General features: G+C 38.1%; 1 pseudogene; it reads left to right on the top strand.

The window, feature by feature from the left end:
• Positions 1-3700: 3700 nt before the first annotated feature.
• On the top strand, positions 3701-4016 carry LOC110196894 (large ribosomal subunit protein eL43 pseudogene; annotated as a pseudogene).
• Positions 4017-17351: the final 13335 nt, after the last annotated feature.

Genomic DNA, 17351 nt, shown 5'->3' with positions numbered 1-17351 from the left:
ATATGTATATATATATATGTATATATACATATTGCTGTTTTTCATTCTTTGTTTTCTAAGAGGACCAATGACATCACAGAGTGATATTTTGACTCATGCATGAATTGGATTTAAGTGAGGCAGAGCTGAGCAAAGTTGTCAGCCTCACTGTCTCTTCCTGAGTCATAGAAATCCAGTAGCAAGATAAAAGTCAGGACAACTGGCAATGAACCAGGATGTGGTGAATGACCTCGATATCTTTGATATCTGACCAAGCTCTAAGTGCTCCACAGCACCTACTTCAGCTGTCTTCATGGCCATTGGGGCAAGTTGTTCTCATCTGTCCATCTAGCATTAAAGGTGCTAATCCTCTTTGAACACTCCGTACACACCATATATACATATATATATATATTATATGTGTGTATACATACACTATATATGTTATATATAATCTATGTATATACACTATAGTGTATTATGTGTAATAGATTTTTTACATACATAGATCTATATAACATATAGGTATATATGTGTATTACTTGTGCCTGCTGGGATCTTTCTTAATTCCGAAATGCAAACACTAGAGATACAGATTTCAGTTATAGAAAATAAATTCCTAGTTTGGTTTAAATCACCAGTGTGACAGTCAGCTGCAGGGCAAGATGAAACAAAAGCCAGTGTTTAGAGGATTCAGCTTCCAAATAGCTTTGGTTAAGATGGAGCTTCTCCTCAATGTTTACTGAGATTGTTATTAGCCCACTGCCCAGTCCTTCCTCCATCTCTTTGTATTGTACCTTCACAGTGACACTTTAGATTTTTGACAACCTTTATAGAATTCCCCATTTATTTGCAGCTTTCCTTTTATGTGAGCTGCCAACTCATGGAACCTGTATTTGATAATGGGCTAGATTTGAATCGCCCCCCACTTCCTTTGTTTCTCTGGGGCTCTTTCTATATCCTTCCCAGAACTGCTGCCAGCAGGCAACTGCTATTTACTTCCCAACCCCCATCCTTACCCCCACTGAGGTATTAAGTATATGAGTTCATAATAGACTTATTCACTCAACCTGCTGGTGTGAGACCACATTAAAATGATTATTCTTCATAGCTGCCCTACCATGGGTAAAGAAGTCACATGATAAATCACCACATGGCCGGCTTGGATTTTATAGGCATAGGGGCAGGGAGCTGCCCTACCATATAAAAAGGGAAAAAAGAGTCATGCTTCCTTGGTAGAAAATATGGTACCTTCTTCCTTCATAGATGCGGCAGGTTTGACAGACAGGGAATCCCAGCAAAGACTAGTTGTATCAGGTTCTCTAATAATCATATCTTTACTGACAAGTGGGACTTAAGATTCTATTGCAAATCTCTTTAACTTGCAGTATCCTTACAATTGTGGTTTCTGATGCCAGTGTGTACTTGGATTGAGGACATTATCCCCCTTTACTTCAAAGGGCATAAATTTAGACCTAACAGGAAGCAACTTCAAGGGATGTTCCCTTAAACCATTGAAACCATCAGCAGTTTTAAGGCTCTGACCCTTCATGTTTTCTATGCTTAGTATGCCCTACCCCATCCTTAGTCTCTTGTCATTCAATCCCTCCTTCAAGGCTATGCCATAGCTCTTGGTATCTCACCTGTGTTCTATTTCACGTTAAAATTAGCCTATAGTTGATCTAGACTTGTGATTTCATTTGTGTAGGAAATGATACAGATTGGCACTTGTGTTTCTTAGGGAGATATCTGGGACACTAAAAGGTAAGAGTCTTGTCCAAGTTCACACTGCTAATATGGGAGAGAAGTAGGATTTGAACCCAGGTTATTCTAACTCCAACCCCAATATTTTATTCACCATTACACTCTTTATGGTGCTGCTCTTTGTATAGTTATTGCACAGCTTTACATTTTCACCTGAGCATCATATCTCTGCACCTAAGCTAGACTATAAGCTCCATGAGGGCAGCAACCACATCTTGATTATCTTTATATCTTTCCTAGCACCTACCACTGTGGTTTACACACTATTGCCACTTAATATTGCTTGTTAAATGAGTGTATGGATGAAAAAAGTGAATCAACTTACTAAACTTGGATTTGTGGTTTCACCAATTTGTACTCTTCAAAAGTAATCAATCAATCAATCAATCAACAAGCATTTATTAAGTATCTGCTATGTTCAAGAACTGTGCTAAGCACTGGTCATCCCTACCCTCAATGAACTATATGTATTTACATATGATATATATATATATATATATATATATATGTATATAATGAACATCATACATATATATCAATAAATACAGAATCTATACAAAATAGATAAATAGATATAAGGTAATTTCTGGGGGAAGCACTACCATCCTGAATAGGGAAGCACAATAGATTGGAAGGGGATGGAATCAAGGCTATAAGTAGAAGGGTTGATCTTTGCAAAGGAGAAGTGCCATCTTTCCATCAGAGACTAGGCTGAGAAAGGAGAGAATGGGTGAAGATGCCAAGGATTTTTGAGATATAGAGTAGAAGAAGAGGGAGGTCATGACAAATGATCACTGTTTTCTCAGTCAAGTCTCATTTTGTAAAAGCCAAGTCCCCTACAAAAAGAGGGGGTGGAGGTAGTGTGGGATTCTTGAAGAAGGAAGAGAAGGTTTGGATTTTATATTTGAAGGCAAATCTATTTAGAATGTTTATATAGGGACACTCACATTTGTATGCATTGGAAAACCCTGTGAGCATAAAAATTGTGTATGGTGTCATAACTACCAACTTTGGTTGTGTAGTTACAAGGAGATCATCATTCTAGTAAAGCTAGAAAAGAACCCTGGAGTCCTGGCTCTCAATTTACAGCTTTAGCCAGAAGGTCAAAAATGATTTAGCACTGTACTTCCAGCCTTTTGGTGTCATGGCAATGAAGTCACAGAAAATAAATTGTTTATTATGGCCTTGCTTCAGCAATGTCATACATTTGAGAGGTGGAGGGCATATCCATTATATACTGATATGCTTATAGGTAGAGTGTGAAAAGAAAAGACTCCTTTAAGGCTGAAACTTGTAATTTGATATCTTCTCTGGGGAAGCATCTCTCTCTTCCCTGCACGTCTGTCCCCCTTCTCCCTTTGCCCCACTGTTGGTTCAGTTGGGAAAAAAATGTGCTATTGAATTATGTGGAGATGAAAAAAAAACCACCTAACTCTCCCTTTTTCTTGGCTCTTTTCCTGGAAAAAATTCTGGGAATATTCCTTTTGCTTCTTCTTCCTGGAGACACTAGTTATTAACTTTTAAAACTTCTATGATCATAAAATTTTCTATGATTCTGAAATGGAATGTGGAAGGGAGAGGTGGATTTTATTTTTCCTATGCGTTTTTATGCAACCTGCACAAAATTTATGGCATACTTAATTAGATTGTGTCTTTAGAGGGGATTCAAATTCTGCCTCTGACATTCTTTACCTGTGTGACCTTGGGCAACTTAAACTCTCTTGGCCTCAGTTTCTACATCTGTAAAATTGGGAGAAAGGTATTGTGCTAAATGTCTTTCTCTTCAATCTTCAAATGTATAATATAATGACATTTGATTGTTTGTATGTTCTTCTGAGCATATGACATAGTTACATCATTGTCACTCTTATGGGAAGAAAAAAGATGAGCTTTTTGAGGTCAAGGACTATTGGTAATGGAAAAATGGTTGAAAATCATTATTAGGGCTCTGCAAGCCCCGGCCCCGCAACTGGCAACATGGCTAAACATACCAAGAAGGTCGGAATTATTGGTAAATATGGAACACATTATGGTGCATCCCTCAGAAAAATGGTGAAGAAAATTGAAATTAGCCAGCATGCCAAGTATACCTGCTCCTTCTATGGCAAGACCAAAATGAAGAGACGGGCTGTGGGTATCTGGCATTGTGGATCCTGTATGAAGACAGTAGCTGGTGGTGCATGGACCTACAATACTACCTCTGCAGTCACAGTGAAATCTGCCATCAGAAGACTTAAGGAATTGAAAGACCAGTAAAATCTTCTTATCAAATATCTGTAGCCCACAGTCCAACCAACAATAAATGGGTTAATTTATGAAATAAAAATCACTTTGATTCTTAAAAAAATCATTATTAGGTAGTAATAATGCTTTAAAACTTTGAGATTCTAAGATTTTGTCTATGTGAGACTCCCTATACTAATGTGGAATATATACACCTCTGCACTTTAGTAAGTAATCATTGTGAGTTGGATAGATCAAAGACTTCATCTTCTCTGGTGATGAGCCTCTTCCAACTCACAAGGGATGGTCTTTGGAAGACAGAGTATCATCATAAGAGGAGATGGGGTGTATGGGGTGTTCAAGGAGGACGAGCACCTGTGGTGTGAGGCCTTGCTGAGCGCTTTTCAGGGCTGCTCATCCACCTTTGGTGTCTATCTGGCACTCAACTCTCACTTGTGACTCCAAGAAACTGTAGCATGCACAGGGGCCACACCTTGGTAAACTGTTTCAGCAGATGAGACCTGGTTGAAGGTAACCAGTTAACCAACAGACCTCACAACCATTGCTGAATTAGGGGCATGTCTACCCCAAGCATGTAAAGACTTCCCCTGGTGGAATGGGTGGATGAGAACAGTTTTCTCCAATGGCCATGAAGGAGGCTAAAGCAGGTGCTGTGGAGTGCTTAGAGCTTGGTCAGACAACAGAGATGCAAAAGTCATCCACTGTATCCTGAGCCATTGCCAGTCATCTTGACTTTGTTCTGCCACTGGATTTCAATAGCTCAGGAAGAGAGAGTGAGGTTAATGACTTAATGCAACTCTGTTTCACTTAAATACAATTCACACTCAAGTCAAGACCTCACACTCTGATGTTTTTGGTCTGCTCTGAAAACAAAGGACAAACAACAGCTAAGATATACAGTGCAGAATATAGAACCCAGGTTTCTGGACTGGTGTTGCTGAATTGGACCTTATTTGTAGAGCTGACTGTGCTGTCAAGAGGGAAAGCCACAGAGGTAGGGTAGATCTCTGTGTCAAAGCAGTGAAGCTCTGGCCAATATAATTACCTGGGCGGTTGTCCACTGGTGTGTTGTACTTATGTCTCCTGTATTGTGTGTATGTCTTTGGAGAGTATTGTTCAGTGAGTGGACTGTGTGAGGGCTGCTGGAGGTCTTAAGGCACAACACACACCAAAGGACTTGGGTTCTTTGATGCCATTTCATTACATGAATGACAGAGATATTCCTGCTGATTTCTACTGAGCTCTTCCATATTTTTCTGAGCATGCAGTTCTATGCCAGATTTGTTGAGACTTTGACAGACACCTTCTAAAGCTTGTATGTTTCTGGTAAAGCCCTTGAGACTCACTTTTATGCCCGATAGAGGCATCTCGGTAGGACCTTAGTAGAGCACATAATCCCTTGCTTTGATAAAAGTTTTCTAGGAACTGTCATATACATGATCCTATTTTGTCCTCTCAAAACCCTTGTGAGGTAGATAGGATGTGTCCTTCTGCCTATTTCAAAGATGGAGAAGCTGAGGCCTAGAGAGATTAAGTGAATTGCCCACAGTAATACAACAAACTGGCACCTGAGTCAGGGCTAGAATCCAAGTGTCCTGCTTAGGTTGGCAGTCTCCTTGTGTGCCAAATGTTAGGATTCCATCTTCTGATTTTAGCTTGACTTTAGAATGCGCATAGGCTAAGGTTTTTTAATACCATCTTCTCTTATTTTTATGGCTTTTTACTGGTTTTTTTTTCTCTTTTTTCCCCCTGCAGTCCCTGTCTTCAGGAAGACATCAATAATGCAATATCAATGACGCTAAGGAGTGTTGCTTCTGGCAGTAGCATTGCCCACACTCAATCCTCTCTGCCCACTCTTGTCACGTTATGATAGTGTCAAAACATAATCAGTGGTCATCTAAAGGTTCGGGACAACAGAGTCAGAGACAAGGATGCTAGATTCAGTGTGGTCTTTTGGGAGAAGCTTGGGTAAGGAAAAGGAAGGGAGGGGAAGGGAACAAGCACCTACTATGTGTCAGGCATTGTGCTAAGTGCTTTAGAGATATTAACTGTCAGACAATGAGGATTTCATGGATTATTTCTATTACCTGACTTACTGGGTGACCTGTGGAATTCCATTAACCTTACTAGGCCTTGATTTATTCATCTATGAGATGGAACTAATTGACAAATGTTTTCCACTCAAGCTTTTTTTTCTGAGTTGAGGGCATACTTGGAGAGCAAGGATACTGTCTTTCTTACTTATGTTTTTGCAGCCTAGCATATTATGAACGATTACTGAGCCAGATCATTTCAGTGTGCCATCAGCCCCTGAGAGGGAGGATGTCAGGCGCTTTTGGACACTGATTCTCTAAGGCCACCAGGGTACCCTTTAATCAATTACTGCTTCTATGCACCATTAAACTCAAATTGACTCTCATTCTCCAGAGGTACAATTGGAGACACCCCCACCCTCCCTGCAAAAAAGTCTGCTCTTTTGTAATATTTTCTTTTTGGAGTATTCCTTCCTTCTAACCGTATGTCTTTGAAATATGTCAGGCCAGCAGGAGGGCTTCTTTTATTTGAGATCTGCTGGGAGTTATTAGTATCTACTTATAAGAGGGTGGGCAGCTGCCAGTGCATTTATTCTGTAGGGGCCTTTGGGAAGCCATGGAATCACTATATCCATCATATTTCTCAACTTTTTCTGAGTGTGATGAATATTGTGTTTAAAATAAGAAAAAAAAAAAGACCAACAGCAACCCTCCCCCACCCCCCACCTCATGAAATCCCTAGACCTCAGAAAGAAGGAAAAACTGGACAATTATCCCCATTCCCTCTCATCTGAATGTATATCATTTACAACTTTACAAACTCAACATACATTTATTGGCTCAAAACCTTAAGCAATCCATCATCCAGTGGCAGTTTGCTGAAGCTCTCTCTCTCTCTCTCTCTCTCTCTCTCTCTCTCTCTCTCTCTCTCTCTCTCTCTCTCTCTCTCTCTCTCTCTCTCTTATATCCAATTCAATGTTTCTTTTGGTCTGAAACCCAGGTATGTGGGATCTAGGTCAAAGGTTGGATACTCATGCCTGCTTGTAATTTGCAAAGGAAGTTGCTGGCATGAATGAATCCAGGAAAATGTCTGGTGCCAAACTGGCACCATTTAGCTGTTCTGTGCTGTTGGCTTAGACAGCTATTTCTGGAAAAAAGAATTGAGATTCATGATTCTAAAGTAAGAGAACTTCATAAACTTTGTCAATGTGTGGGTGTCCTTATTTTATATCCCAAGAGATAGCCTGTACCAGAGGGTACAACCTAAGTTATTCATGGTGTTTATCATAGCACCCAGGCATATAAGAGTATTTAATACAGGTTAGAAAAGAGTGAATTTATTTCCACCAAGGCTGGGGAGGCTCTTTCGAAACTTCTGTTTCCTTTGAGACTTTTGTATAAGGAAGACAGGGAAGGCACATAGCCTATAAAATAAATCAAAGCTCTTCAGCTGCCCTTGTTTGTGCCTTATATAATATAGTCCTCAAATTGCCAAATGGCTTATGTTCCCAATCTGTCTGTAAATCAGATGTTCAGAACCCAAAACATTATTGCAAATGGCCTGTGAGTTCTCAGGCTAGTCTAATAAGTTCAAAACTCAATTCAATTATCATTTATATAAGCATGTGGCACTGTGCTAGCTGGTGGTAATTGGGGATATTCAAAGACCAAAACAAAATTGACCCAGTCCTCAAGGGTTCAAGTCGTGTACTTCTACTAATAAGTGGATATAATACATACATGAATAAGTAAATACAAGGTGATTCTGGGACAATCAGGGAAGGCTTCATGGAGGATGGAGCACTTTACTTAAGCCTTTAAGGAAGGGCAAATTCTGAGAGAGAGAGAGAGAGAGAGAGAGAGAGAGAGAGAGAGAGAGAGAGAGAGAGAGAGAGAGAGAGAGAGAGAGAGAGAGAGAGGAAGGGATTCATTCTTAGTATGGGGGACAGGTTGTATAGATACACAGAGGAAGGAGATGGATTATTGAATTTGAGGAACAGTTAGTAAGCCAGTTTGGATAGAAAACAGAATGTGTGAAAGAGAATAGGGTGAAATAATTGTGGAAAGGTAGGTTGTAGTCAGATGGTGAAGGTCTTTAATGCTAAGCTGAGGTATTTGTATTTCATCCTAGAGTTATTAGGAAGTTACTGAAGTTTTTTGAACATTGGAGTGAGAGGATAGTCTATTTAAACCATAATGTAGCTGACTTACTACATATTTCTAGTGAAAACTAGCCCCAAAAAAGTGATATTGTGGCAATACTAGTAACTAAACAACAGAAAATAATAAAATTAAACAAGAAATAATTTAATAGTTTTCTTGAATATTGGAAATCCAAGTTCAAGGAAGGAAAATTAAGTGTTAAAAATAGTAACTTTTGTGGAGATTATGAAGCAGTTCTGATGATTTCCAAAGGCTTTAGAGATTCATGGTGCTAGCTTATGTCTAATTTTTAAAGTGAAATTAGGCATTACACACTTAGTTTGTTATTAGCACCACTTTTAAGCTTATTGGCTATTATCGAATTCTTTTTTTTTGGTTCAAAAATAGAATAAAAAGAGATATAGGAAGAATAGAATTGATGGAGAGGAAGATTTGAAGAAAATTATCAATGGATCATTGAGCAAGTGTTGGAAGAGAGAGAGGGATATGTGTAAAAGAGAATTCCTGTGATGGAATTCACTGAGCCATGGATAGTGTAAGACAGAGGAAGACAGGGAAGCATGATGTATGCCTGGTCCTACTGAGGGGAAAGAAAGAAGGTGGTGGGAAAAAAAATTGGTCATACTACTATACTGATGGGCTAACACATTGGTGCTATTATCTCAGAGCACCTTGGTTGCCATCTAGAATAGCCTCAGAGTTTGTGTGTGTGTGTGTGTGTGTGAGAATCAGATGTTTAGAACTCTGTAACTATTATAAATGGCCTTTAAACTCTCAGACTAGTCCATTAAATTCAACACCTCAATTCAGTCATGATTTAAGTGATTATATGTTTCTGGCACCGTACTAGGTGGTAGGGATTCAAAGGCAAAAACAAAACTGGCCCCTCCATAAAAGGGTGTTTATGGTAAGGAAAGGGAGAGATAGAGTATACAGGACTTTCTAAGTCAGACATTCATAATTCTTGTGGTCTAGGTCCTTGTGCCATCCCTCCTACCATCCCTGCTTAGTCTTCCATGTGCTCGTGGCTTCTTATAAGTTTACCTGACATTTTTTGGATGCCTTTTATGTGTAAGACATGGTGTTAGGTGCTGTGGGAAAAACAAAGAAATATAAGTGTCAGAGGCTACCTGTTGACATCAAGGGCATCAGGAGCCTTTTATTTTTCTTTCTTTCCCTACCCAGATGATCTGGGAACTTCAGTATCTGCCATTCCTGTAAGGCTTAGTTACACATCAGCTCCTCATATGAGGACATGAGTTCACAAGGCTTAAAACATGAACATTTTTTTTTTTGCAAGTTAATAGAAATGGATAGGATTCACAGGTGAACTCAAAGATAGTAATAATAACCCTTAATGAGCAACACTTCTTTGGAGACATACAATCTCTGTGACTTACAGGGCTACTTTGGTACTAAATATGTGTGAAGTTAGGGTTTATTCCCCAGCATCAGGGCTGCCTGTGGTCCTCCTACTGTTGGTTCCCATGTACTGAAAAGAGAGGAAGATTTTTAGAATCAACCAATCAACTAGGATTTATTAAGCACTTATTAGGTGTCAGACACCAGGCTAAGTTCTGGGATACAAAGAAAGGCAAGAATAGGAAACATGGAACTTATAATCAAGATGGAGAGACAAACTATGACTGAATAAAACTTTAAATAGAATTCCAGATGTTTCAGCACTAGAAATGGGAGCTTGGATTAGGCAATGTGTGATGTCAAATGTCCTTTAAATTCTAAGATTTCATGATCCTAATAATGTTATATTTAAAAACAAGACGAGCCAAGAAAAGAAAGTAATAATCTTTTATTGTCTATTGAGGTTCTGAAGACCATTAAATGCTTTAATTAGCTCCTTAATGTCTCAGAAGACTCCTGTAAGGTGGATGAGACATATTAACCTCATAGAGTTGTTAAATTTTAGTAGTGAAAGGGATCTTAGAGAGTATCTATTACAACCTTACCCTTCCTTACCCTATCATAACCAAGACTCTCGTTTTTACAGATAAGGAAATAAGCTTAGAACGGCTAATTAATTCTAACATTTCATAGCTATTTAGTGGCACAATTGAAACTAGGCACAGTTATTCCTAATTTAGTCATAGAAAAATTATGTCATGGCAAAGTTACTTGACAGACTCCCAATTTCTCAGTGAAACAGAGTCCTACAGTTTTTTTTTTTTTTAAAGAATCAAGTAATGTATAAAAAAGAATAGGATAAGGAGAATAGGCCTGGATGTCCTTATGGTTTTCTTCCATTCTAGTAGGAACCAATTCTTGTGAAACAGATATTGAGGATTGAGAAATGCTGAAAAAAGGGTCAAAGTTTAAAAAATGTTTTCAGCAAGGAGACTTTAATTTACAACAATCAAAATGCTATTAACCACAAAGATTATAGCTGATCAATATCTCCAAATTGTGCTGCAAAGTTGAGCCCACATTTGGAGCTCCTGGAAAGCTTAGCTACATTGCTTCACTCTTTTCTGAGATTAGACCACAGCTGCAAGCATTTGCAGGAAACTGACATCATGACAGATTTTAAGAGAGAAAAAAACCCCAGAAACTGGATGGCTCTATCAGTCTTCTCCAATATTCAGAAGTCTTTCCAAATTCAATATGAGCTAGTAGGGGAGACTGGGATAGAGAGAGAGAGGGGACAGAGGACTGACCAGTAAAGAAGAGGGGCAGTAGGCAAATTGAATTTCATAGTGTGGCGTCCAAATGGGTGGTACTGTAAATTTTGTAGAAGAGGGTTGTTGTTGTTGTTGTTGTTTTTTAACTTTGAGCTCTTTCCCACCTGATAATGCTTCAATTGGTTAAACACTACAGTTATATATTGTAGGGAGAGACATCCAAGTTATCTGTTGTTGATCATCCTAAAGCCTTTTTCTTTGTTGTACTTGGTTCCACTGGCCATTCTCACCATCCAAGAGTCACTCAGTCCCAAATATAGATGTCTGGGGTGTATCCCAGGGAAGCATGGGTGTAGGCAGCTTGCATCACTGGATAATTCATCCTGATGGATTACAGTCAAGTTCACTTCGCTTTCTGCCTATTGGGGCACCAGACACCTGACCTACCAACTGAGTAGTGGCTAGTTTCTTAATACATGGACATGCTCAGTGTTGACCATGGGCTTGTGTGGAGCTGAATTTACATTAGATTGAGAGCAGGGCTGGAGGAGAGGGAAAAAAGGGTTTTTTTGTTTGTTTATTTGTTTTTGTTTTTTGTTTTTTGTTTTTTGTTTTTTGTTTTTTGTTTTTTGTTTTGTTTTGGTTTGGTTTTAGGTATATTGAATGGAAGCCTCATTATCTGGTCCTCTGTCACTTGTCTGGAGTTCAGAATAAAGACCCTAAGGAGAGCATTCTAATGAATTTCTAGTTTAGAATGATAACATTATAAAAGAGGCTTATGCACTAATCCTGAGAGTAACTACAAAGCTTAGATTCCTAAAGATGAATGATCCTTAAATATGTGACTAGATAGTTGACACACAGCCCTCAAAAACCTTCAATGACATCCCCAAAGAAGAATTCTCAGAGGGGCATCACCTCCTTTTTCCTTGTCTCTTACTCCCCTTACATTAAGAGGCGGATCAATGTAACACTAAAAGGGTGACATGTTCCAGAGATCCTAGCTTTGTGTGACTCCAAAGCTGGTTCACAATTAGAAATTCCCTATAATGGAACAAAAGAGATGTTTAATTTTGATTTGAAAATTAATTTCAGTGTAATTTTATTATGCATCATAAGTATGAGTGGATTTTAAAGCCTAAATATATTGAATTTATATGGAAGGGGACTCCTTCCAGCTGTGTTGCCCCAGGGCCCCACCTGTTCTTAATCCTATATATCCATGAATTCTCTACTCCAGCCAAGTGGTTTATTTATCATTTCTCTGAACATGCCTTGTGCTTTCCCAATTCAACACTCTTTAATGATACTTATTCCATGAGACCCTGTGATACAGAGGACAGAGGGCACAAGGGTACCAGGACTTGCCCCTGGTCACATCCTCTTTGTGTGACCAAGGGCAGTCACCTTAACTTCTTTAATCTTCTTAACTTTTCACTAGTACCTCAGGTAAACTCTAAGACTATTGAGTTACAGACTAGCTCCTGACTTGCATTTGTGGAGGGAACTTCCACACTAGGAGTACCCCACACTAATAAAATCATGGAGAATCATAGAAGAGAACTGGCTGAATTCAGAGTTCTAGTTTTACATTTTACCACAATCTGAATGTTCCCCCTCTTTGTCCTTCATGTCCCTTGTTTTAAGTCTGCTTTGCTTGTATTTTTGCATTACTACCCAATAGGAGAATATCTAGATGGGCAAAATAGCACATACAATCCCAGGGGAAGGGAAGTGAGGGGAAGGAATATCTTTTTTTCCCAAATGTGTTTCTTTATTAAAAGAACCTGACATCTTAGAAAAGTTGGCAGAATTGATTGCCCAAAGGAAATTTGATTTTCATGCAGTGATTTTTAACTTGATGCACTTTAAGGCTTCAAAGAGTCTGCTAAGAGTCTTATATGCTATCACCAAGTACCACAATAGTAATGCCAATTTCCATGGTGGGCCCAGTGTCCTCATTTTGTCCCCTCAGAGAGCATCTAAACTTATGGATGAAACTCTCCCTGTGCCTTTTTGTTAAAGATCAAAATTATTTCAAGACAACTTCGAATAGATATTGAACTGGAGCACTGAATTGGGATCATATTGCACCTTTTTAATTAGAGCCTGACAATGGGCTAGATTAAGTTTTCCTTATCCTTTGTGTTTGGGAAGAAACAAGAAGCTGATCTTAGCTGTCTGTCGAGAAACTGAAAAGGATAGCAAAAATGCTGGAATATAGGGAGTCCTAAAAGTCTTTGTGCAGTTTTAGCCGTTAAAGCTTATTTTAAGCTATTATAACTTAACACTGCACAAACATTTTTGAGACACCCTGTCGTTAGGGAGCATGTCATTAGGGACATACTAGTGTATATGGGATTTGATGAATGCTCTGATGATCTATAAACATTAAGAGAGAATACACACACACATACACACACACACACACACACACATATATACATGTATTTATTATTATTCTCTGCCATATAGCTAGTATAAATAAAGGAGTGGAGCAAAAGACAAAACCAACCCAAGGACTGCCTGTGTGCTACAATAAATTTCACAGAGGTAAAGAGGGGGTTGAGGGGTGGGTGACTTCCTTGAGGTAATTTTCAAAGAGACATTCAGGTGGAACTATAGAAGTCAACTATAGAGATGTCTTCTAAAAGAGAAACATGGGGGTATAATCAGGGACCAAAACTAGAATATGGAAGGAAAAGGCCTGTCTGGGGAATAAGACATTTTAATAAGTTCAGGTCTGGGACCTGGGCCAGGCTTTGTTTGAAATCTTAAGCCAGTATTTAACTTCATTGCTTCCATTTCTCCTTTGAAAAATGAGATACGGGAACAAATAACAAAATCACAATGTTTCTGTACGTGTTGAGCAGATCTTCTTTTTACTTATTTCCCTCTTTATTGTTATTTTTGTCATTTGTCCTGTCTGACTCTTCATGATCCCATTTGAGGTTTTCTTGGCAAAGATACTGAAGTATTTTGCCATTTCCTTCTCCAGTTCATTTTACAGATGAGGAAACTGAGGCAAACATAGTGAAGTGAGTTGAGCAGGGTCACACATCTAATAAGTGTCTGAGGTCAAATTTCAACTTAGGTGTTCCTGACTCCAGGGCTAGCGCTCCATTCACTGTACCACCTAGCTGCCCATCATTTTCTTCCTAGCTATTTTCTTTTAATGCTGGTTTCCTCAACATTCAGTTGAGTGATTTTTTATTCTTAGAAGCCTATTTGGAATGAAAGAACATTAATTTGCTCGCTTTATGAACATACAATCAATGAGCATTTTATTGAATGGTCAGAGGGTGAACTCTCAGCGAAGGGCAGGAATAAAATAATAGTAGCTAGTATTTATGCATCTCTTTAACATTTGCAAAGAACTTTGCAAATATCTCATTTTATCCCCACCACAACTCTAAGAGGCAGGTGCTATTTTTGACCCCCATTTTACAGATGATGAACTAAGACAGAGAGAGGTTAAGTCACACATTTAGGTAGTGTCCAATGATGGATTTATGCTGTAGTCTCCCTGATTTCAGCACCATTGAACCAGGTGCTATGAGTCCAGCAGCTGTCCAGTGAGCCACTTGGCTGCCGCTAAGAAGTGGGGAATGATACAGAGCAGCTTTTCTAATAAAAACCATTTTTTCTGAATCCTTATTATTTTTTCCACCCAAATTTTTGACTAAGTGTTTACTTGCTTGCATTTTCCTTGAGCAAAGAGTGTTTCTGAATATTCCAATTTCTATATAGTTCATGGTATTTAATACTGAAGTTGAATTATATATAAGAATCAAAGGAAGATATATAATGCAATGCATGAAAATCAAAATGTGAGAACAGATGATGTTATTGAAGTTGTTGCATTATTTTTTTCTAGGCTCTTGATCTTGACTTTGACAGATGAAATGCTACTTTTACTAGTAGGAGACTCATACTACGCATAACCCTGTAATCTCATCATTTCCTTGTTCTTGCTTCTTGCTAGATAGACTTCATTGCTTCTTTTTGTAGTATTCAGAAATGATGGTCACAAATTCTCTCAGGACCTATGATATGCTGACAACTGTCCAAGGAGCTAATGCTGAGTTTAAGGCTAACTGATTTATGAGAGAAGCAAGTTTGTTTGAAACTTCAATTGTTAATTTTTATTTCCTATTCTGTGATGCCCACACTATTCTGAAAAATCCACCACCATGTTTTATTTAACACATAAATAGAAATGTGTGAATCATTGCAATTTTTCTTAGTGTAGATGGTATACAATATAGCTATAGTCCAACTGGACCTCTATGGTCAAGAAAACTATTAAATGTAATTTAATTCCAGCAGTCAATAACAATTGACATGCCACCAATGCCATTAATGCAAATGCCTCATAGGTCTTAAAAAGCATTTAAGAAGTCAAGGGAAGTACCATTGGAAAGGTGATTAATGGTAACTAATAAGATTCATTTTACTTAGATTTTTGTGCTGTTGTCATCTCTGTAAATATAAAGCTTTTAAAGAAAATATTAAAAAAAAGTAGTTATCATTGTTATTGATGTGTTGAGAACTCCTATGAAACTTTATTAAATTAGCAAAAAAAAAGTATTTAGAGTCATTAAGAACCAACATCTTTAAAGAGATTTATTTTGGTATCAAAATTTGCTAAAGAGTGGGTGAAATAGAAGCTAAATTTCCCATTGTAATCATCTCATCCTGGAAAAGGGAATGTAATGAATATCAGATAATGTAGTTTGAAATAATTAGTTATATTAATTATAATTTTAATATAATTAAATCATATTATACATTTAATATTATTATATTATTGCACATTTAATTTGTTATAATATTATATTGTATAATATTTAATATAATTAATTATATTAATTACATATAATTATAATTAGAAAGATAAACACATACTGCTAGTATTCAACAAATAAAACGGTTACCCACAAATCCAAAGGGAAGAATAAAAGCTTTGATTAGAAGGTGGCCACAGGCAGGACCAACATAACCACATAAGTATTCTGTGAAGTTGGTTGGAGACACATGATCTTAAGGGCAACCATGCTGTGCAGACAGGGGGCTAGGGTCCAAAGACCCTAAAGCTTCCTTCTGTCAGTTGTTCCAGTCTTCAGTATTGCCAACTTGCCAAGTGTTCAATAAAGCCTTATTATCTTGTTGGGTGGTTTGGCTCTGTGGGTAAGTCTAGTATTATCACAGCCATGAAATACCTTGCTTTGTGGGTCATTCGTTTCTTCAAAAAATTGTTAGATTTGTTATTCCCTTTCATTTTATTTTACCTTCAGAGCAATCCTATGGGGGTGACAGAGTAGGCATTATTGTAAATTGATGAACTAAGAAACTGAGACCAAAGGAGGATTGAACGAAATTCCTTAAAATTACACAAGTGTTTGGTGGTAGAGACAGAATATGATGACAATGATGATGACCACCACTACTACCCATCTACCTAACATTTATACAGTACTTTAAGGTTTGAGAACTTTAAAAATATTATCTCATTTGATCCTCACAACATATCTTGGGGGTGGATGCTATTATTATCCACATTTTACGGATGAGGAAACAGGCAGATAGTTGTTAAATGACTTGTCCGGGGCCAAACAACTGGAAAGTATCTGAGGCCAGATTTAAACTCACGTCTTCCCGACTCCAGGTCTAGCACCACACCATCTAACTACCTCGAGAATAAAAATCTCCTGATGTCCAGCCTTGCTGTACTTTTCCCATTGTAGTACACTGTCTTCCAAAAGTGGGAGGGAGGATACTATCCAGTGGCATCTTCTAATGAATTGGATATCAGCGTTCATGAACTTCACCAAATAACCAAACCTCAGAGTCAGAGGCTACCCAGTCCAAACTGCACCTTGGCAAAAATGTCCACTCCCCCCAGTATTCTCAGCAAGTGATTATCCATTCATCTTTTGTTTAAAGATCCTTTGTAAGAAGGGATTGGATCCAATTTTTTGTGGGGGATCCCATTATTTTCTAACTAGATCCTCTCTGCTTTTGTATAGTTCTTATTTTCAGTATGTTTTTCTTTATATCAAATCTACTTTTGCCATTTTTGTGACCACCACCTGTTGCTAATAGTTCTACTCTTTGGAGCCAAGCAGAGCAAGTTTCATTCTTCATATGCATGATAGTCTTCCATATATTGAAGACAGTTATCCTGTCTCTCTCTCTCTGCAGATTTCAAAGGGGCAGCTGGTGATGCAATGGATAGAGCACTGGGTCCAGAGGCAGGAAGTACTGAGTTCAAATGTAGCCTCAGATAATGAGTAGGTATATGACCCTGGACAAATCACTTAATCTCTATTTGTTTTGGTTTCTTCAGTTGTAAAATGGGGACAATAATAGTACCAACCATGTAGGGTTGTTGTGAGGATCAAATCAGATAATTTTTGAAAAAAAAGTACTTAGTGCAAATAATTAGTAGATGGCATATAGTAGGTGCTGTATAATTGCTTATTCCTTCTTTGTTCTTCCTCCCAAGGTAAAATCCCCAATTTCTCCAACC

This window comes from Phascolarctos cinereus, unplaced genomic scaffold, assembly GCF_003287225.1.
Source record: "Phascolarctos cinereus isolate Bilbo 61053 unplaced genomic scaffold, phaCin_HiC Scaffold_726;HRSCAF=1367, whole genome shotgun sequence".
NCBI lineage: Eukaryota > Metazoa > Chordata > Mammalia > Diprotodontia > Phascolarctidae > Phascolarctos > Phascolarctos cinereus.
Note: the sequence above shows the minus strand (reverse complement) of the source record. Positions and strands in the feature narration are given on the sequence as shown.